Source organism: Chrysemys picta, chromosome 8 (genome assembly GCF_011386835.1).
Source record: "Chrysemys picta bellii isolate R12L10 chromosome 8, ASM1138683v2, whole genome shotgun sequence".
NCBI lineage: Eukaryota > Metazoa > Chordata > Testudines > Emydidae > Chrysemys > Chrysemys picta.
Window position 1 is genome coordinate 99,734,899 of NC_088798.1, and position 22,345 is coordinate 99,757,243.

At 42.5% G+C, this 22,345-nt stretch overlaps 1 protein-coding gene across 1 annotated transcript in view; it reads right to left on the minus strand.

The window, feature by feature from the left end:
• Positions 1-19,135, minus strand: part of CXCL14 (C-X-C motif chemokine ligand 14) — a 45,707-nt gene extending 26,572 nt beyond the window's left edge. Inside the window, exon 1 of the mRNA XM_065555015.1 lies at positions 19,051-19,135. The gene's annotated coding sequence lies outside the window, so the exon portion shown is untranslated. The remainder of the gene's footprint in view (positions 1-19,050) is intronic.
• Between the last annotated feature and the right edge of the window lie 3,210 nt (positions 19,136-22,345).

Sequence of the window (22,345 nt, forward strand, 5' to 3'; positions counted from 1 at the left end):
TGTATGTAAAGTAAATAAAGTTTTTAAAATGTTTAAGAAGCTTCATTTAAAATTAAATTAAAATGCAGAGCCCCCTGGACCGGTGGCCAGGAGCGCCACTGAAAATCAGCTCGCGTGTCGCCTTTGGCACACGTGCCATAGGTTGCCTACCCCTGCACTAGGTGGAACACAGAATTAGCAGCAGTGTCTCGTTCCCACACCTTCTCCAGGCAATGTAGAGCATAACAACCTTCCCCTCTACTCCCACAGCAACTATAATTCAGTTAAATGACATATCGGCTTTACATAAAATTAACAGGACAAAATGTACAGAGTGATGCAGGAAAGCCCAGCACCAGCAGATAGCACAGCTCCGGATATCGGGATAGTATCCTTTGCTGAGTGTCTGTCACCATGTCCAAGAACACTTCTGTTCTCAGTAGCCTCTAGACTTATTGGGGTTGGGAGAGTGCCAATTTCAATAAAGTTTAGTTTTACAAAAGTTTTATGGACACTCACTAAGATTAGTGTTCCTGAGGAGCAAGAGAATCAGTGAGGATTTCTAAGAGGGAGGTGTTCAGAATTAAAAAGGACAGAGGGAAAACAGATTAGTTTCTTTTTTTACCTTGTCCCACAGCATGAGATCAGATGAACTCTTGGAATTCACCTAAAAAAGTTAGTGATGAGTAAAAGAAAATACTTCTTTCTGCAGTGCATTGATATAGTTAGTCTGAAATCGGTTCCTGCATTGTTAAAAGGGCTGGATAATTTCATGATCATTAGGAACATATGTATCAAAACAAGCTAAGATAAAACTCATACTGGAAGGGCCAACCCTGACACCTGAAAGTGTTCAAAACGAATCTGCCCTTCTCCAGTTCCCCACAAATACACTGTAGGTAAGCACATTACATTATTAGTTTTGCCTAGTCTTTGTCAAGCATCAGTAGTTGGACGCTGTTAGAGACAGGCTCTCCAACTCCAAGTAACTCTTTGTTTCTATATTTGTTCTTTCTTTCTGCTTAAAAAATGACTGTTCTCACATAATTGTATTTTCCTGCTAGAGATTTGGCAAGCTTTGAACGATTTAGAATACTGATCTGCCTTAGCCTGTACCCAGGCAAGGAGAACCTTGCAGGTAAGTTGGCAATGCCAGTCCTAAACAGCTTCATGTTATAATCCACGAGGATCATCTGGTTTTGCCAAAGAGACACTGAAATCATTGGCTAGTTCTTCAAAGGTCTGTACCGATTTTTGATGTGCAGTCACTGTAGCAGGTCAACAAAAAGAAAATCACCAAAGAAGTATAGAACAGATGTCAAAATTGACTTCTGAAATATTTAATTTCAAGACACAATTCCAAACTGAGTAAAATAACACAGCCCACAGAGCCCTGAGACATACACTTACCCACAAAACAATTTCCCTTTTACGTCAGTGGTGGGAAACGAAAACTATCTGGAACACTGGGTGCTGTAGGAAAAATAAGATACTATATCTCCCTTTGTCAGGACAAAGTCCTAGCTTTACATCCACATTCTCTACTCTCTAGTCCAAAGAGGCTTATGAGACAAGGGCACAATTACTGATTTGGCTCATCTTATAGGTGAGAGACAATGATCCTTGTGCACCAATATAGACGCCCAATCAAATAATTTGCTGAGGCAGCTCTTAAAATAGGCAGACTTAATCCAAGCAACAGTTTTTCTATGATTGTTCTTAATTATACTGTCAATTGTGTTTCATTTCTCAGACACGTTGTTTCTTTCGGAACTCTTGACACTGTGGAAAAAGATTGCTATTGATCTGATGCATTAGCATTGCTCCTAAGACCTCTTTTATTAATGACTTCGTATACCAGACTACTATACCAGTCTTCGTATCTAGACTACGGTCCAGCTGGCACAAAAGAGCAACCTCATTCTGACCCTTTGCTTCTTTACTTGTTTAATTAGCATTTTTCAAAAATCATTTTGGCAGATCATGAAGAACCATCCAACTTTTTTCCATTGTTTGTGTACGAAGGCTGAGTATGTTGAAGAATTACACACATTACTGACTCTAGTGGCGTGGAGTGGGTCCTCCCTGTGAGCGTCAGAGGGAGGCCACTCCGCCTCGCTGTGCCACCTAGTGGCCGACAGCTGAACAACATGGGATTAGCATGGTAAATCAATAAAGACTCTATGGCCCTGGTAGCCTTTAGCCCAGCCCCGTGACTGGGACCTACAACCACCACAGTCAGGCTCAAGCACTTTGGGCAGGGCAGAGCAATAGGAATCTATGGTCCAGCCCTCTGGCTGGGGCAGACAGCAAACAAACACAGGCTGTCTGGCCTCAGGTGGGTAGGCTGCCACCCCTGGGGTGGGTTGGCAGCAGCGGAGGTAGGGGAACTGGGGTCCCACCCTACTCCACCAGGTCCCAGCCCAAGACCTCTTCCACTCAGTTCCCTAAGAACTCAATTTGATTCCAGTCTCGTCACTCAGGTTCCTTTATCTGGCATATAGCAAAGCTACGCTGAGTTGATCAGATTCAAGTGTAGGGGTCAGCATAGGATATACCTCACATCCAGAGTTACACAGCAAAACTTTTTTCCTTATATACATTTTGACCAACACTAATAACTCATGCATTCTTAACTACACATTGCATTATACACTTCCAGATTGGTGTGGTTAATTTGTAGGAACCAAAGGATGAAGTTTAATAAAGACAAATGCAAAGTGGTCCACTTAGGAAGGAACAATCAGTTTCACACATACAGAATGGGAAGAGACTGTCTAGGAAGGAGTACGGGATCTAGGGGTTATAGTGGACCTCAAGCTAAATATGAGTTAACAGTGTGATGCTGATGCAAAAAAAGCAAACATGATTCTGGGATGCATTAACAGGTGTGTTGTGAGCAAGACACGAGAAGTCATTCTTCCGCTCTACTCTGCACTGGTTAGGCCTCAACTGGAGTATTGTGTCCAGTTCTGGGCACCGCATTTCAAGAAAGATGTGGAGAAATAGGAGAGGGTCCAGAGAAGAGCAACAAGAATGATTAAAGGTCTAGAGAACATGACCTATGAAGGAAGGCTGAAAGAAATGGGTTAGTTTAGTTTGAAAAAGAGAAGACTGAAAGGGGACATGGTAGCAGTTTTCAGGTATCTAAAAGGGTGTCATAAGGAGGAGGGAGAAAACTTGTTCACCTTAGCCTCTAAGGATAGAATAAAAAGCAATGGGCTTAAACTGCAGCAAGGGAGGTTTAGGTTGGACATTAGGAAAAAGTTCCTAACTGTCAGGGTGGTTAAACACTGGAATAAATTGCCTAGGGAGGTTGTGGAATCTCCATCTCTGGAGATATTTAAGAGTAGGTTAGATAAATGTCTATCAGGGATGGTCTAGACAGTAGCTGGTCCTGCCATGAGGACAGGGGACTGGACTTGATGACCTCTCGAGGTCCCTTCCAGTCCTAGAATCTATGAATCTATGAATCCCTGTACAGCATATTCTGTCCACACACTGTGCATTCACGACTTACTCTTTACCTCCCCTTCCATTCCAGGCTTATCCTGTCCATTGTAAATAGTACTGAGGTCTTCCCCCTTACCTTAGCTAGGACAGCCATCCTGTCTGATCCATTTATCTTCCCAATCATGCCTACTAAAAAATAAGGCAAATTCCTTATGTCCAGGCCTACACTCTCCTCAGCATTTGCTATTGGTTAGCCTAGATGGCTCCCTGCCCAGCATGCTGGCTTCTGTCGATTGCATTTTTAGGCACATATTTCTCACTATGCATTGTCTGGGCAGCCTGGTGTCTAGCCAAGGGTTTGTGGAGTCTAGTGATTTTGAAGGTATTTAAAAATTAGGTGCAGCAACACTCAGCATTGCAATGCCTAAGAGTCCCTGTGTGTATTTGGGCTGAAGACAGGGCCGGGTCCAGGCACCAGCTTGGCAAGCTGGTGCTTGGGGCGGCCACTCCGGACAGGTCCAGCTATTCGGCGGCAATTCGGCCGATGGTCTCTCACTCCCTCTAGGAGCGAAGGACCTTCCGCTGAATTGCCGCCGCAGATCGCGATCGCGGCTTTTTTTTTTTTTTGTGGCTGCTTGGGGCGGCCAAAACCCTGGAGCCGGCCCTGGCTGAAGTCAAGGGGAGCCTTTCCGTTGACTTAAATGGGCTTTGGCTCATGCCCCAAAGAGGAAGAAATAAAGTGTAAATCATTTCACTAAGTCACAGACATCTTGGCATCAACAAGCCTCCTGACAGCTTCTCAGGAATACAGATTAGCACGCTTAATATCATCGAGCACTGATCAAACAAACCATAAACAGCTATTTGTGCCAGACATAGCATTGTTCATTATGTCTTCTGACTTTTCTTTTTACTACGCATTTCGATACCTAGGGTGAAATATTGGCCCCGCGGAAGACAATGGAAGTTTTTCATTGACTTCAAAAGGATCGGAATTTCATTCCAGAATTCTGTCTTGAATTTTTTCAGCAGACCAAATGATATTACCCTAGGAGTGGCACACAGGAATGTGGGTAAGTCATTGCCTTTGATTCCTGCCCCTACCAGCATGACATGGGCCAGAGTTTCATAGCCCATCATCTGACTGGGGTCAGAATCCATTGACTCCAACAGCTATAGGAATTGACAAATCACTGAGAATTGGGCTCATGGTATGAGCATACTTGGTGAGCTGTACACTTTACTAGATGAAGTTTGAATAACCGCCATTCAGACTGGAAAAAATACCATGGACTGGCGGAGAACTCTAGAGGCAGCAAAACCTGTTACCACATGAAAGATCCAACTTCAGGTCCTGATTTCAACCTGAATTCCACAGTCAGGTGGGAGCTGGGACTACCATAGAGAATCTGCCTTCAGCCCCAGTGGATAGTGGACCACCTCTCCTCAACCAGTTGTGACTCTCTCTGGTTGTCTGAAGAAACAGCACTGAGGGATTTCAATGGGAACTGCCTCCAATATTCCACAATGAAGGCTGCCATCAGTCAGGGCAGTAATACGGGGCATAATTGAGGAATCTTCCTTCCGCCTGACTTCCCCAGCTCATGAAAAGGGACTCAGTGTGAATACTCTTAGATACAGGTGAATGCATTCTCCTATGTTGATGCTTATGTGTCACTTAAGCATTAACACAGGTGTCCCAGAGATAGGAATCTGGCCCCTACAGAGCAGATGGGAAAAGAGATGCCTTAATCTGTTTTCTCAAATGTCATTACTTTCAGTTATAATTTATGCCCCTGTCTGCACAAACCCATCAGGAACTGAAGCAAGATAAGACAAGTAGATCTTTAACATTCTTTATGTTCTATTTTCTGCTGCTAGGAGACAATTTTGAGGGTGAGGCAGCAATTATTTGCACGTAGTTCTCCCTTCCCTAACACAATCAATGTAGGTTTCAAGGGTCAAATTCTAAGGGCTGTGTTTCTGAGATTCATCATTGCTGGCTGTTTTAGTGAGAAAACAGAACAAAAGATTTGTAAGGGTTTGCACCAGCCTTCTGCTAACCTGTCCTTAGTGGTACTTACTGCAGTGTCCCTTCAGTCTCATAAGAGGGGGAACAGCAGATGTTTTAGGAATATGTTTGTGTTTGCTACAAAAATGCAAATCGGTATCCATTAAATAGTCTATGTTATTTGTAACATTACTCAGCAGTAAATAATTTGTAGCCATTCTTCAATACAGACATATGTTGAGAGAGGTCCCACTTCAATGGAAGGAGGACTAGAATGACAACTGGGACCCAGATGGAAACAATATATATCCACTCACAGAAGCAACAGAGGGTCCTGTGGCACCTTTGAGACTAACAGAAGTATAGGGAGCATAAGCTTTCATGGGTAAGAACCTCACTTCTTCAGATGCAAGAAGTGAGGTTCTTACCCACGAAAGCTTATGCTCCCTATACTTCTGTTAGTCTCAAAGGTGCCACAGGACCCTCTGTTGCTTTTTACAGATTCAGACTAACACGGCTACCCCTCTGACACTCACAGAAGGGTAACCATTCTCTTTTAATTGCATGTAGGTGTAGGTGGAAAATTGATACTGTATCATTTATGTGAGGACTTTAACCTCCACTTCTCTTTTGCGAGACGTTTAAGATATTCTCAAATGTATTTGTTGTTCAGAATTATTTGCCAAATATTTTGAATCACCAATTCTTGATCTGTGGCTTGTTCATGACCATTTCACTATCCAGAACTCAATATCCAAAATTCCAACTGGGCTGGATAGTTGGAATTGGGTATCTAGATCACATGGTACTGTTTCTTTTCCTGGATTGGATAAGAATCAGTTTAACAGTGTATATGCGAGCGTTCATTAATTCAAACTTTACTTTCTGGCTATTGTCCACTATACCATGAATATTCCTGTTAGTGAAACTGTTTGCTATAATGTTGGTGGAAATGAGGTGGGAACAGAACCATAGCAAAATCCATTTTTAATTCAACCCATTTGATCTTTTATACTATGGGATTTACTTGAGATCATGCAACATGTACATTGTTAAGATAATTGTGCATATATTCTAGATTCCTGAGATACCTTTAGACAAGAGTGCCAGATCCTGAGCTGGTATAAATCAGCTAAGGATCTGGCCCACATGTGTTTGGGTTTTTTAAGTGTGTGACTTTATTGAGTTCTGTAGGCCAAATTTCATGCTGACTTCCACCATATGCAACTCCATTCAGTTCAGTAGGGCTTCACAGAGTATAAAGCAGTGTAGAATGGAAACTAACTTGATAAAGTAATTATGTTTCTTTTGCTATTGACTTTTATAAAAACATTACTTATGACAACAGATGAATTGCCAATAGTTCTGGCTATCATCTCGCCTAGACCTCTAGGGCTTAATATGTGTTCAGTTTGAGTCCTCAGGGATGCCTGTTCTGGATTGTTTAGTTACTCACGTTAAGGCTTGTGTCTTAGGGTGGAGTTATTTGATTTATTAAAAATGTGTAATAAAATAGTAAGACAGATGCTTCCATAAATTATGTATCTCTTGAGCAGATCAAACATTCAGTTATTTGAGGTATTTTGAAGGCATCATGCATCAAGGAAATGTTACAGTAATCTGATAATACAAATGGTTTTAGTTATGTTTGTATGCTGTGCTTTTCATAGTACAGTAGTTGGATTGCGCTATAGGAAATCTACCAGTCCTATGCTTTCTCTTTAGCTTTCTCACTTATGTTTTTCTGTTCATTAGGAGTATAGACCAGATGCCTTGATGTTGAGGAGGAGAATCCTTGACCATAATGCAGTCAACTGACTGGCCTGTTTCTGGGTAATTTTGTAGCTGTAGCCATTTTTCTGCCGGAACTCCAGCAAATGTTACACCTACCAGACTTCTGAAGAGAGTCCAAGAGCCAAACAGTGTACTTGGTGGTGTAAATACAGAAAAAATCCATCCTTGATAACTCACTCAGCCTATTCTCTATTCTTTGTGCACCTTGTACAAATTGGTATTTACTTGACCTGTAGTTTGGAATCCAGTAGGTATAGCTGGAATTGTATGACTTGTCAGTTCGGAGTATGTGCAGCTTAACTGGTTACAAGTTATGTGGTTCAGTTGCTGACCCCAGAGCAGTTTTTATGCCGTGTTTTCATGTCCATACCAAGTACTCTCTCTCGCTGAGTTGTTAGGAGAACATTCTCGACAGCTCTCTCACATTCCCTCCGCAGCAACTGTCTGTGCAAAGGACTATGGGTATGTTTTCAGACCCTTTTCATGCACAACTCCCTGTTCCTCCACAGAAATCAGCATTGTATTGCTCTTGTGCTCTGTCATAACCTACATGGGGTCCATAATCATCTTCTCCTTACTTTTCTTCTTATTCAATCATAGATTATAAGAGAGTCTCAATTTTTTGTGCATAGTAGGTTCATCTTCGAAGCTGCTAAACAATGTTCCATCACTTAGAGGAAGAGTAAAAAGATACTGTGTGGCTGGAGCTTCAGGCTGTAGTACAATGTGGGAATGAGAACAAGCATCGTTAGTCAGTTGTATTTAGGATTGAGAGCCTTTTAGCTCCTGAGTCTTAATCCTGACTCCGAATGTAACTCAGAGGGGAAGTCATTTAATCTCCCTTTGACTCATGCTCCCCATCTGTAAATAAGTAGGAATATTTACCTGCCCCAAAAGCAGTGGGTGAAGGTTAATCAATTAATGATTATACGAAGTTGTAAAGCTATGTAAGTGCTATGTATTACTATCATATGTCTGAAGTTAAATTTCTTATACTCATTTCTCACTTGTTCTGTGAAGGGAAATGATTCACAACAAACTCTCATTTTAAATATACGGGGCCACCAGCTGATGTAAATCAACATTGCAGCGTCAAAAGTGCAGCTCCATTGATTTCAATTGGACTGTGCCTCTTTGCACCTGCTGAGGATCTGGCTTGTATGCAATACACTTTGGTGGCAATCAAAGAGCTGATCCGAAGACCAGTCAAAGTTGATAGGAGCCTTTCCCTGGACTTAAGTTGACTTTGGATCAGACTCTAAAGGAACGAGCACCTCATCCTATTTAAATTAGCGATTTCTTTTTAGTCTCTTGCATGCAGAGTTAAAATGCTGCTTTCACTATTAGGCACCTCGTCCACTATGCATCGGCAGCATGTGGTCCTGTGAAACGCCAGTAATGTAGCTTCCCCCTACCCATTTGTTTAATATTGCATGGTGGGGCTATTTTTCTTGTATCTTTGATGCTGTGTTCTAATGTTTTGCTCAATGACTAGAGTGGACTGGTAGAAGCACATATTTTCAGCGTGCATCATTGAAAGTAAATACATTTCAGTATGTTTCTTGAGGTTTCGTCTCGAAGGAGAAAGGAGAGCGAGGGAGCCCTTTCAGTCAGCAGTGGGCTGATAATGAGATTGTAATTGACCTTTTCAAGCTCATCAGTCTTCTTCCATGAATAAGAGAACTTCAGTAGAGTCGATCACCGTGGGCATGATTTTCAGAGTTTCTAATTTACTGACTTAGTAGCACAAGTTGCAGTTGATATGCAAACTAGACACAATCAACTCAGGATTGAATAAGGACTGGGAATGGCTGAGCCATTACAAACATTGAATCTATCTCCCCTTGTAAGTATTCTCACACTTCTTATCAAACTGTCTGTACTGGGCTAGCTTGATTATCACTTCAAAAGTTTTTTTTCTCTTACTTAATTGGCCTCTCAGAGTTGGTAAGACAACTCCCACCTGTTTATGCTCTCTGTATGTGTGTATATATATCTCCTCAATATTTATTCCACTCTCTATGCATCCAAAGAAGTGGGCTGTAGTCCACGAAAGCTTATGCTCTAATACATTTGTTAGTCTCTAAGGTGCCACAAGTACTCCTGTTCTTTTTACAAGTTGCAGTGACTCTCAATGGGACCTTGCTTTTGAAAATCCCACTGTATATGATTAAGGGTAAAATCTCATTTGAGTATGGGGAACTCTGCATAGATAACACGCTGACCCTAGTAAGGTATACAGTATGTCACCGCTTTGAGCTGGGGGCATGATTCCCAGCTCACGGCGACATTCTCGCGCTAGCTCTGATTGAGCTGGCGCACTCCAGGGCAGCACAAATGGCATGAGAGCTAGCTGCCCCGAGTATGTGCCTTGCCCTTCTAGCTGCTCCTGCTGCCCTGGCTACATTCTATTTTTAGTGTACTGGCTCAATCAGACCTAGCCTGGGTATGTCTTCTCCAACTGGGAATCACACCCCCTGCCCTGCTCCAAGTGGAGACATACCAGTAATGCACGTCCCCGCTACTCCTGCAAAGATGAGTCTATGTCCCTAAGCAAAGCTTTATAAATTCTTTAGATAGTGCTAGAATTAAATTCATTCCAGAGTCCATGGTGGTAGAGGCCGCCAGTGGTGGAAAGTCTGCTATGGGGGAGTATCTAGCCGGACAAAGATGCTGCAGCCTCTCATCTGCCAGGGTCCCATAGAAGTGGCTAGAAAAGTGGGTGGTGCTAGCCAGTAAGGAGGTATGACCAAGGTAATCAGGAGATATACTGATCCAGGGGCCTGCCTAGCACAAAAGGGAATAATTTACACCAGGGTGAGTTACGCTGGCCCTGTGCCTCTATTTTCATGTTTATAGCACAAGCTCAACCTGTATTTGCATTTTGTCCTCCTGCCAAACACTATGCAAATAGTTTTAGCGTATTACCCCCCTTTAATCACAGAAGTCTTTTCCTGGTTGGCATTGTGCTTCTTTATAGGCTACAATCTAATTATTATTGTCTTATCAGCCAATAAATCTTAACATATTCAAATTAGGTGCTGTTCACGGCTCCGCTTTTCTGAAAGATGTTTAAAGCAAACAAACTGTCTAAATACCAACCCTTGCAGTCTCCATTATTATAACTTCCTACTTCATCTTTTCTCTTTCAGTAGTTCCCTGTACAACAATGGACCAATATTCTTTGCATAAGACATTCCAGCTTGTATTGTATTAAATATTGTACTATATGATAGGTAACATATAATGATATCATGACAAATCTTGAAGGCCTAACATAGATAAAAGTCCAATTGACTTCAACGGGAGTTTTGCTTGAGAAAGGATTTGAAGATTCAGCCCACAGAGAGAAGAAGTAGTTAAAGGTTTTCCCTAAAAGGTATATATGCAAGGAGGACAACTAGGACTGAGAACATTCAGTCTTAACTTTGTTGCATTTCCTGAATTTTGAGAGTCTTGATTTCTTGTTTTTAATATTTCAGATTTGCCATTGGAAAATATATACTGCAGTGAGAAATTAATGAGGAAAAAGCTTAATTTCAATGGCCAAATTATGGCTGCCTTCCCATACAGTGTACTGAACAGGAGAGCAAACTACAGCTCTTTACAGGTATCGCAAGATTGTGCTGCTTAGCCCACTTCCCAAACACTCCTGGAGGTATTGTGTGGTATCCCAATGCTATGACAAAACGCCCATTAGCTTCTAAAGAGACAGGATTCGGTCCTATTTCCTTTATTGGGACACACCATTTACTGCCACCCTTTGGGCACCAAAGCTGCTTCTCACCTTCCTTCTCCCTGTCTTCCTTCTCCAATTTGCTGCCTACTGCCTTTTCCATTATAAAGCCTGATAAATCAGATATACGGCTTTATGATATCATGCCAGGCTGTATCGCAAAATAATGTGACTAGGCAGGTTTAATGGGGAGGCTGTCCAGAGATGTCAAGTACTACATTACAAAGACAAAGAGAGATCTCTCACAGTTGTAAATTAATTTGTCGCCCGCTGTGCTATTTATTCCCTCTGCTCATCCTTCTGCACTCAGATTCTTATGAAGAGAGGTTTGAGTACACTCAGAAAATACTGGGAGCTAAATAAATATTCCCTAATCTTTTTTCAGGCTCCAAACCAAACAGATTTTTGCTATTTTGGGGCTTCTTTGGATTAGTTTTCAAGAGGTTGAAGGCAAACAGTTTAAAGCAGATTATTAGTTTGTTTAAGCATAACATCTCCAGCAATTACCGGTGCACAACCTGATGCATTTCACATTGTTTCCCATTTGTTCCATGTATACTCTGAGCTATGGATTTAGCATAAGAAGTATGCACTAGGAATAGTTCAGGCATTATCACTTCAGTAGCAATGTCAGTTTAAAACTTTCCACTTTATGGGTATGAATAACAAAGGACAGTGCACAAATACTTTAAGTACATGCGTATGTGATCCATCACAGACATAAAAGGCAGAAGAGTTTGTTTCTGAATTTCAGATGTCGGGCAGGAGTCTGTGGTTTGCTGAGGCCACATGGTGCAAAGTGGCTTTAAACCAGCCAGAGATTTCCAGCAAAGAATTCACCCTGTACTGGGGGAGTCACCATTTTCACAGAGCTGGCAGAGGCAGTGTAGCCAGTGTAGCCAGCTGCCCCCACCTTGATGTAAGGGGAAGGAAGGGTGGGACAGGGCATGTCAGAGTGGAGCTCATCAAAACTAGCAATGAAGGTGCAGCGCCATGGGTTTCAGTGTGGGCTGCATGAATGAGTAGGTACTCGGGGGGGGGGGGGGGAAGGACAGGCAGCCCAAGTCTGTGTCTCTGCATCCTCATTGCTATTTTTAGCAAGCTGGCTAGATTACAGTTAGCACAGGTACGTCAACACAAGATGCAAATCACATCTCTGGCTGCAGTGTTAAGAGGTAACCTATGCCTGTGGAAGGAACTGTCATAGGGCAGTCCCACCTGGAGCACCCTCTAGCGGCAGGCTGCGCCATGACATCCCTTTCAGCGTCCCCAGTAACAAAACATACAGTATTTCAAAACAATCTGTCAGACATATAATCCGTTTCTCACCACCAGTGTAAACAGTCATTAAGATCACCCAACATCTTGTCCTGTGGGTGCCTCACATATCACCCACTGGCGCCTTTGATCACTCCTAGTCTCTGTCAGTTCTCTTCTGTCCTGGTATCAGGACAGCCGCCTCAGGCGTTCCAACTGGAATGCAACCTCGGTCTTCCTGGGGGAATCTTCACTGCCTCTCTGCTGGGGAGCCTTCCTGCCAGATGAGCATCCCTAACTTCCCTGGTCCTCTCATGGTTCCTCTGGGTCCAACTCTGCAGCCCTGGAGATGGTGGTGGTTAAGCTCCTCTGCTACCCCCTACCTTTGGCCCTCTCCAGCACTTGGTTCTGGTTGCCGGCTTAGAACAAGCAGGGAACTCCTTCCACTGCTGCTTTTCCTGCCTTCAGCCCTCTGGCCCTGACTCTCTGGCTTGGAGTCCCCAGCCAGCAAACCCCTCTTGCTGTTCCTGGGCCGTCAGCCTTCCCCCAGGTCACAAACATACAGCCTCTGGCAGCTCTCCCCTGGCCTTTCCTAACTGGTTCTGATTCACTGAGTCTATCTCTCTGACTGGCTCCCCTCTGGTCCTTTATAACCCTCACATGCTGCCCCATCCTCTTAATTGCCCAAATGGGAGCACCTGCTCTGGCACAGGGGAGCTGGACCTACTTCATTTACTGGCCCCAGCCAGCCTGTGACAGGGACTTAGGCCAGCAGTGCTAGTTAGAACAGGAGCCCTCTTGCTGCAGCTTATACTGGGGCTAGACTGCTGTATCAGGTGCCGCAACCAGGTCCTAATGACTACCACAGTCCATTACATGTGAATGCAGCTAGGACATAGTGGAAAATCAAGGCCATGGATGTCCATGGAGTGACTCCAGATTTACATTGGCAGAATTATATGGAGACTCAGGCTGCTGGGAGCAGTGATATAATTAGGGGATTCAAGATGGAAGATCTTACGGAGTCACAGACACACTCTACTTTGTTTCTCATTAAGATGTGACGTTCATCCTTTCGAAACCATCCAGTCTGAGAAATAAGGTTCGCTCATGGTTTATGGGAAACTACACAGAGTATAATTATGGATGTAGTGTTTGAGTCAACACTGTAACACCCGAGCTCTGTTGAAATCAACACAGTTGCACCAGTGTTAAGCTAGAATAATGCAATGGCAGACGAAACCTATTATTATTTTTTAAAGCTATTTGTTACATCAGCCACTTTAGTTGCATATTATAAATTCCATACGTCACGTGCAGCAGAGTGGAGGAAAGGAAGGAATCACTCAGGGACATCAAGCAACCCATACTGTTGACTGCTACATTGTACAATGACACATATTTTCTGTTTCTGAGCTATACTTTTTAAAAAGATGTCCTCACAGTTGTGGAATTTGGAGTTAATAATCAAGTATTTAATAAGCAAGGGAAGAATACAACTGAAAGGCTTGGCTCCTAGAGAGCTGTCTTCTCCTGAGAAACCTATAAATAAGAGCTAAATGGCTAGAAAGCCTCCTGCTTTCTGTGAACAATGGACAATGGGCCAAATTCTAATCTTGGCTTCATTGATAAAAATCCAGAAGAACTTCATTGCCTGTCATGGAGTAACTCCAGTTTCACACCAGTCACTGAGAGCACAGTTTGGCTGGATATGTCTTACACCTTAGGAAAACCAGTATATGAACTGTGGTGAGTCCTTTCTCTCCCAACAGCAAGTGATTGCAGCATCTGGCTGTAAGTGTGAAATTAATTCCTTGTGGGCGTTGTGCTGATGGTAGGGAAAATATTGTATTTTCCGAGGGGTCCGTAGCTGACACCTGCACTTCAGCAGCTAAAATACCCTTGGACAATTTGCTTCTCATTATTTGTTTTTTTAACCCTTTCCATGATGACTGTTGTAGCAACCCTTGCATGATGGCAACCTTTGAGATGTTCATTGAACTGTACCAAATAGCAGAGACAGCATGGTGCGAGCATTTTGTATCATGTATCTGGTACGGCATACAACCGGAAGTAAGTTAGAGGATACGGTGAACAATTGCTTTAAAAAAATGGTATGCTCCATTGTTTGGAAGCTTAAATATAACCCCAATTTACTTATTAGTTTTTCTATTGGTCAAACATTGATTTGTCCTCTATAAAACAAAGTCCAGTTTGGCTTTTCCTTGTTTTACCTCTTTATTAGCAAGCTGGTGTTACCCATGAAGTCTGCTCAAGCAATACGATTGATTTGTTGTGTTCCCTGTGCTGGTGGGGTCTGAAGCCGCAGAATAAAACAAATATTGTGAGCTCAGTGCAAATAGAAGGCTTTAGCACCCAATGCCAGGCCATAATGTGAATGACTACCCAACCTGCAAGGCAGTGGAGAATCAAGCTCAGTCTAATGTTAAAACTCTTTCTGCTTCTAGTCTACCATTTTATTTAACCTTCTTAGTATTCACCCATGTGTTGAAGCACTTATACCCTTGTACTAAGGGTCTGATCTTGCATTCCTTGCACATTTAGAACTCCCTTACAAGTCACTCAGAGGGTAAGGTACTTATCAGCATTAGTAAGGGCTGGACTTATTTGTAATTTTCTGGTCGGGAAAACATACCACATTCACAGACAAAAACATTTTCACAATCACTATGAATCCGCCAAACTAAATACATTTTGCTGACGCTAAGCCACGAGGAAGGAAATAAAATGAATCTTTCTTGCTGAGATCACAACAGTGTCATAAAACATACAAAGTGAAGGCATGCAATCATGTAGCAATTTATCTTTTGAGGTGACTAAATCCAAAATCAACAACAAATCTCTGCTAAATTACACATTAAATTTGAATTGGTTTTATTTACATTTTCTTCTGCTTCCTGAGTTTGTAATTCAAATTGTGCCTTTGGATTTTACATTTAGCTTTGTCTTTATCAGTATTCCTCACACTGCTTACCATTTAACTGGATATATGTCCAGGATTTAGTTTGCATATTTAAATGAGTGGAATCCTGTGGATTCCTGTGGATTCCACACCCCTTCATCTTTTATTCTTCTCCTCTCCTACTTCCAAGCTTTTTGGAAAAACAGAAATTTATTAATATTATTCTTTATTTCCATTGTGATAACACCCAAAGACTCCAGTCAGGATCAGGAGGACCTCAGTGTGCTAGGCACTGTATAAAACATAGGAAGCCAGGGCCCTGTTATGTAAGGAAAATTGCAATCTCATTTCAGAAAAGATATAACACTAACTGTGACAAGCAAGAGGAGGAAAAGAGGAGGGAGGATGAAAGGATCAATAATAAGTAGAGCTGGTTGGGAATTGTTCAACAAATTTTTGTTGTTGCAAATGCTGATTCATCAATATTAGATCCAGGATAGAATTTCTGGAGAGAGAGAGAGAGAGAGAGAGAGCGCCAACTAACCAACCAGAGTCTAGAGCCCTCACATGGGATGTTGGAGACTCAAGTTCAAATTGGTGTGCTGCCTAATTTAGAGAAGGGACTTGAATTTAGGCCCAGAGAGAGAATGATGGAAAATACATTTTATTTTCTAATATGTTGTACTCATGGACTTTAAAAGAGAAATAATTGATGCAAGAGATAAGGCTACGCTAAATAAGTCCTTAAGCTGTGATCATATTTCTGCTATGTTAGTCAAACAAATTCAACAAGAGGCTGCCAGTGCTGGTGGTAGTTCTGCTCTCTCTGCTTCAGGGCTAATTTTCAATCATCTCGGGGTACTATGAGGATGCTAGGTGATGTTGCACTGTGGCAACTGATGTCAGCGTTCTCAATGCTATAATAGTGTAGCATTTTAGGGATAGCAATTCTGCCATTAATACAATGAATACAATAAAGACTGGCTGTTGCCCACCTCTGGACATGTAGGAGTTTTTAAACATTCATTTATACACTGACCTTCAGGGAAAGGCATATACATTGCTGAAGGTATTGTTACAATACTTTGCAGTTAAAAATGGTTTGATCCCTTTAAGTCTCTTTAAAATTAATTGGCATGTTTCACTGGTTCCAATAATAAATATTATTACATCTGTTCCATTGTTTCTTGCAGAATGTTGTTTTGATTTTAATTTGTTTCTGATGGGTCTATCCAACCTCCATTTGGGGAAATCATTCAGTTTCCATTCTTTTCTTTTGGAGTCCCATTCTGCCAACAGTGTTTCCTCTAGCTTTCTGGCTGCAGATGTCTTGGCAACGGCTGGTGTTCGGTGACCAGCATTTCTTGCAGAATGTGTGTGTGTGTGTGTGAAATTGGCAAATTGAATTGCATACAGATAGTTTGGACTCCATAGATCTGACATTACCTAGCCATTTCTCATGTAAAGCCACAACTGAAAAAAATCCCAATACATAGTCCAACACAATCTGATAAGATTTAGGGCTTGTCTACAAGGTGCTTTAGTCCATTCTACAGGGGTGTAACTTTTAGTCCACTTCAGCATGTTGCACACTAACTGGCCCAGGTGGACCCTGCTGGAGTGCACAGCAAATTCCCTAGTGCACATCAGTGTCGTGCTGTGTGAAACCGAACTATATTAACATGCACTGGGGAGCTTTTTGTGTGCTACAGGGTCCACACAGGCTTGTTAGTGCATGACATGCTAGTGTGGATGAAATTTACACCCCTCAGGTGTGGACTAAAGCACCATTAGACAAGCCCTTAGACTGTAAACTCACTGCTTGTTCTGTGTTTGTACCACACCTACCATAATCTGGTCCTGGTTCACAACTGGGTCTCTTAGGTGCTATCGCAATACAAATAATAAAAACAATATTAATGTAAGGTAATTTTATGAACTGGGACTTTTGTATATCTCTTCTATTCTAGACAGGTTCTCATACCGCCCGCTCATCACCGTAATATCTGAGTACTTTCCACTGGCACATTAAGTGATGTGACGAACAATGTGCTGGCTGCTTGAAAAATTGCTACATCTGTTGCACAATATTTAATAGTTTTCTGTAACGGATTACTGCAATATATTACTTCATGCTTTCAGTGTTGAAATATGACAAGGCTCACACGTAAGTGTCTGATCCCCCGCTACTTTTGTTTATGGGTGTCACAGATCATCGCAAAGCCTCTTAAAAGAAAAATAAATTGCAGGTAGGACTCGTCTCCTCTGCGCCATTGTGACAGAGGGTGGGAATTTCACGGTCTTAACCACATTCGAAAGCAATCGGGCCACTTTATGCCACCTTTCCGAGGTTGAGTACATCAGCCTGATCCTTAAAGATATTTAGGCACCTCATTCCAATTGATTTCAACGGGATTTAGGTTCTGTGCCTTCCTTACTACACACCTAGTGAGTTGTGTAATGCAGAAATTCAGTTACTTTACCATTTTAATCAAATTGACTCAGAGTTAGGGGTGGAGTCTCATCTCAGGGTTTATTTATATAAATCTACACATATGGCTTTGAGCAGGGGATTGGACTAGATACCTCCTGAGGTCCCTTCCAACCCTGATATTCTATGATTCTATGACAGGGGTCGGCAACGTTCGGCACGCGGCTCGCCAGGGTATGCACCCTGGCGGGCCGGGCCAGTTTATTTACCTGCTGATGCGGCAGGTTCGGCCGATCGCGGTTCCCACTTGCCGCGGTTCGCCGTCCCGGGCCAATGGGAGCAGCAGGAAGCCGCGGCCAGCACATCCCTCGGCCCGCGCCGCTTCCCGCCGCCCCCATTGGCCCGGGACGGCGAACCGCGGTCAGTGGGGGCCGTGATCGGCCGAACCTGCCGCGTCAGCAGGTAAATAAACTGGCCCGGCCCACTAGGGTGCTTACCCTGGCGAGCCGCGTACCAAACGTTGCCGACCCCTGTTCTATGATATGGGTTTCCATTTAACCTGGGGTGGGTCCTCTGTAGATGGAAAACACTCTTGATCAGAACCTCCGAAAATGAGGCAATTTATGTCGGTGCCTAACTTTAGGCAGCGAAGTTTGGAAATGATTTTGGCCTTTGTTCAAGGTCACACAGGGAGTCCGTAGCCGAGCAAGGGTCTGCTCAACGTGAGTCGGAGTGGTCGAGTCTGGTTCATAATTGTATTTGTATTCCAACAGTGCTTTGAAGCCCAAACCAAACTTGGGCTCCCATTGTGCTCAGCACTGCACAAACACACAGCGAGTAGAGATGGGTGGGGAGGGGGAAGAGAATGGTATTCTTGCCCTACAACATTTTTCAGGATTTCAAAAGATTTTCCCATTCTGCATCAGGTTGAAATGGAGAATTTTCTAATTTTTTTAAAAAAAAAAAAAAAAAAGAAAGAGAGAGAAAAGGAGCAAGAACCGTGTAGCAGCGTCCCCCCAGGGCCCTCCTAGCTCCTGCCCCTGCTGGGTTGAGAAAGAGACCTTTCTTTCTCACAAAGACCTTTAGATGCAGTGCCCACCTGGTGCTTTTATTTACAGGTTGTGCTCCCACCACCTTTCCACCACATACGTAGTCCCCTTTTTGCAGGCCGCCGGCAGGAGAGAGGGGGCAAGCGATCTCTTTCTGCTTCCCCTCACTGCCTTTCCTCTATTACAGCTTTCCACTTTCCAGCTTCTCCCCGGCTTCCTTCCCCTGGGGCTCTTATCCAGCCCCAGCCTGATGAGGCAGCAGCTGTTCAAGCTTCCCCAATCAGGGCCAGGTGGTCTACCCAGCTCCAATTCACCTCCCTTCATTGAAGCTGGAGTGAGAGAGGGTTGGCTAAGCAGTTTTCTGCTTAGCACCCAGTCACAAGCCCCCTAGACTAGCCAAGAGCTTAGGGCACTCACCTGGGACGCAGGAGACCTGCGTTCAAATTTCTGATTTGCCTGATTTAGCAAAGGAACTCGAAGCACTTGGGTATTCCAAGTCTGGGATCTGATTTCCATGGGCATGCAAATTCTTTTTATCTTGCTTGCTATGAGTGTGTGGTTGAGTCATGGCTCAAAGTCTAACCTAGTATAAACAGATGTACTTTCTCTCAAATTCCAGGGTCACTCTTCCATTCCCTGTCTGGTTTTGACCAGAAAGTTCATCCGGGACCTGAGAAACCTTCTCAACCAAAACTTTGTTGAAACCGACTCTTTCCCGTGAAAAAGTTTTGGTTTTCACAAATCAGCATGTTCTGTCAAAAAAATTCCTTGCCAGCTCTAATAGTGAGAGACAGTCCCTGTCCTGATCCCTGTCCTGAGGTGCTTACAATATAAATAGACAATACAAAGGGCGGGAGCAGATAAAGAAGCACAGAGAGGCAAAGTGACTTGCTCAAATTCACATAGCCAAGGTCAGGGTAGAGCTGGGAGTCAAATTCAGGTCTCCTGAGCCTCAGTCCAGCACCCCGTTCACTGAATCCACCGCACACAGCCTCTCCTGTTTATGTAATATACGGCTATAAGAGAATAGTGATCATTAGATTCTTTCAGTTTCAAAAGAGAATTTGAGATCTCACCAGTGCGTTGAAGTTCAAGCTCATGATTTAGTTACTTTTCTGTGGAAATTATAAATATTGGGTGGCACCTGAACCAGGCGTGAAGCCTGGGGTAGTTTTTCAAGGCGCAGGCTGGGATCTGATTTCCATGGGCATGCAAATTCTTTTTTATTTTGCTTGCTGTGAGTGTGTGGTTGAGTCATGGCTGAAAGTCTAACCTAGTATGAACAGATGTACTTTCTCTTAAATTCAGCAGGATTGTGCCTTTTTACCTGATCTGAATTTATGAATGACGACTCCTGATCCTTTGTAGCTGCTTTTGATTAATTACTTTACTTTTATTCCTTTCAGTACAGGGCAATTGACTTTGAGTGACTTGTAAGCTTAATGTAATAAACAGGATCCTAAAGGAAATGTTATTTCATTTGTACTGATCTGTTGCTGTTTACTTTTGTGCCTTGTGACATAGTACCGGCACATAGATTTGAGTGTGACTTAAATGGATTCTGTTTGTAGTTTGGTTCTTAGAATCTGGTCTTATTTTTGCCCCTGCAGTCTGTACCATAGCTCAAAATATTGGTCCTGCAAAAAGGGCATTTAATGAGACTCTTCATCATTTTCTTCTGCAGTCAGAATAATAGTGGGATTGCTAAAATGTGTGGCTACAGGCTGGAATACATTAGAACACAGGATATTTTATATGAAATGATCATGTGCACCACATGCTTATCTATGTATGAAGGAACATTCAGTAAAAAGAGCACAACTCAAATCTAGCTAGAAATGTACAGAAGACGCTTGATTTTCATACAGCACTGGGATAATAAGCAATAGAAAGAACTGTGAACAGAAGCAGGTTCTGTCTACTAGTATACTACCCTTTAAAACAGGTTTTTCAATACTCCTAGAAGCCCGGAGGCCTGTTAATCAAGCAGGTGTCCTCCTGAAAACATGCTGATGTATGCTTCACACCTAAAAATGTTAGTGGTTATATACACAGGCACACCCACCTAAACGATTTTAAGCTATTGCCACACTCTTGGGAGAAATCTATGACCTATGTACATCTTTTATTGCAATCTATTGCGTTTTTCCACAGTCCTCATTTTTTCTTTGCAGGAATATGTAAGTTGATGAGGACTTCCTATTTTGACATTCTCAGCTCCTATTGAATCTAATTGAGTGGGTCCTAAATGTCTATGAATAATCTCCCTTGAGTTTTGACTCCCAAAGCCACAAAGTAATATTTGGTTCCTATTGAGTGTTGTGATTATTATTATTTGTATTTGTATTGTGTTAGCAGGTAGGACCCCCAATCCTGGACAAGGACTCTATTGCTGTAGGCACTGTACAAACACAGAACATGTTTTGAGCACTTTAATATAATAACACCCCCATTGAGTTTACAGATTTAAAAATGTGACGTGACTGAGAGGATCCCTTTAACAATCTAAGCTACTTGAACAGCTGAGAAGTTAGAGGCTAAGTTGCTTAGCATGACCATTGGCAGGTCAGAAAGTTTTCCCAGCCCACAGCTTTAATTTTGACTGCATTTACAACATTTTAACAAAACAACTAAGGAGTTGCAGGGGGATGAAGCAGGACTTCTGCCAGAAGCCCAGATCCTCAAAGGTAGTTAGGCGCCTAACTCCCTTAAGTGTTAGGCATCTACGTATCTTTAAGAATCTGGGCCAGAGTTGGAAAAACAAAGACCAAAACTGTTAACAGGAGCCCATGATTTTGGGTGCCTCAGCTCTGGGGTGCCCAACCTGAAAAGTCTTGGGCTAATTCTCAGAACTGCTGGCCATAGGTAGTTGTTTAAATATGTAACCAGAAGTTTTGAGCAGCAACAGTTCTTTCTGCCATCAGATGCCCCAGGCCTGGGTAAAATCCCCAAAATGTGGGGATTTGTGCATGTCAGATCTGAGCTGGGACTGTACCGCCAACTCTCCGCTGTTCTGAATCTGTTAAATTAAAATGTTACATGCACTCAGTTTGTTATATTGTTGCCTTTAGCAACATCCCAGAAAAAGTCTTGTAATTTTTTCCATTATAAATCTGCATTTCTTGGTATTCCCTTCAGCTTCAAACTTGAAAGACCAGGTCTCTGCTCAACGGGCATTTATTTTTATAACGTGTAAAGAAAAAAAAAAGGCTATTTGGCTGTTTTCAAATTAGAGGTGAATGAAACATTTATTGAATTCTAGTTTCAGACCAGTATCTGGTCACATCAGATCAAATGTAGTTGATATTTTAAAACCAACATGTTTCAGGGACTTACCTCTTGGGCTAGAATAGTGCATCTGCCTCTTGGTATCTTAAAAATAAAGACAGAAAATACCCAAAATATTATTCCATCTGTGAGTGGTATTATTTGGTTTATGAAAAGTTAATACATTTTATCTCTTGGAGTCCACTTCTGCTCCTAGTATGGAGAAAATATGGCAAAACGTCAGTTCATTCCAGTAGAAGTCAGATTTGAGTCCTTAATTCAGGATTCCCTTCTGCAATGATCTGCCCAATCTTTAGTTTAATTTATGATTGAAGTACACAGAGGGCACCGACATTTTGTCTACAATGAAAGGGATTAAAAAAAAAATCTAAACTCCAAAACTAAAGGAAAGAGGTAGATAAAAATGATCAGGAAACAACACTAC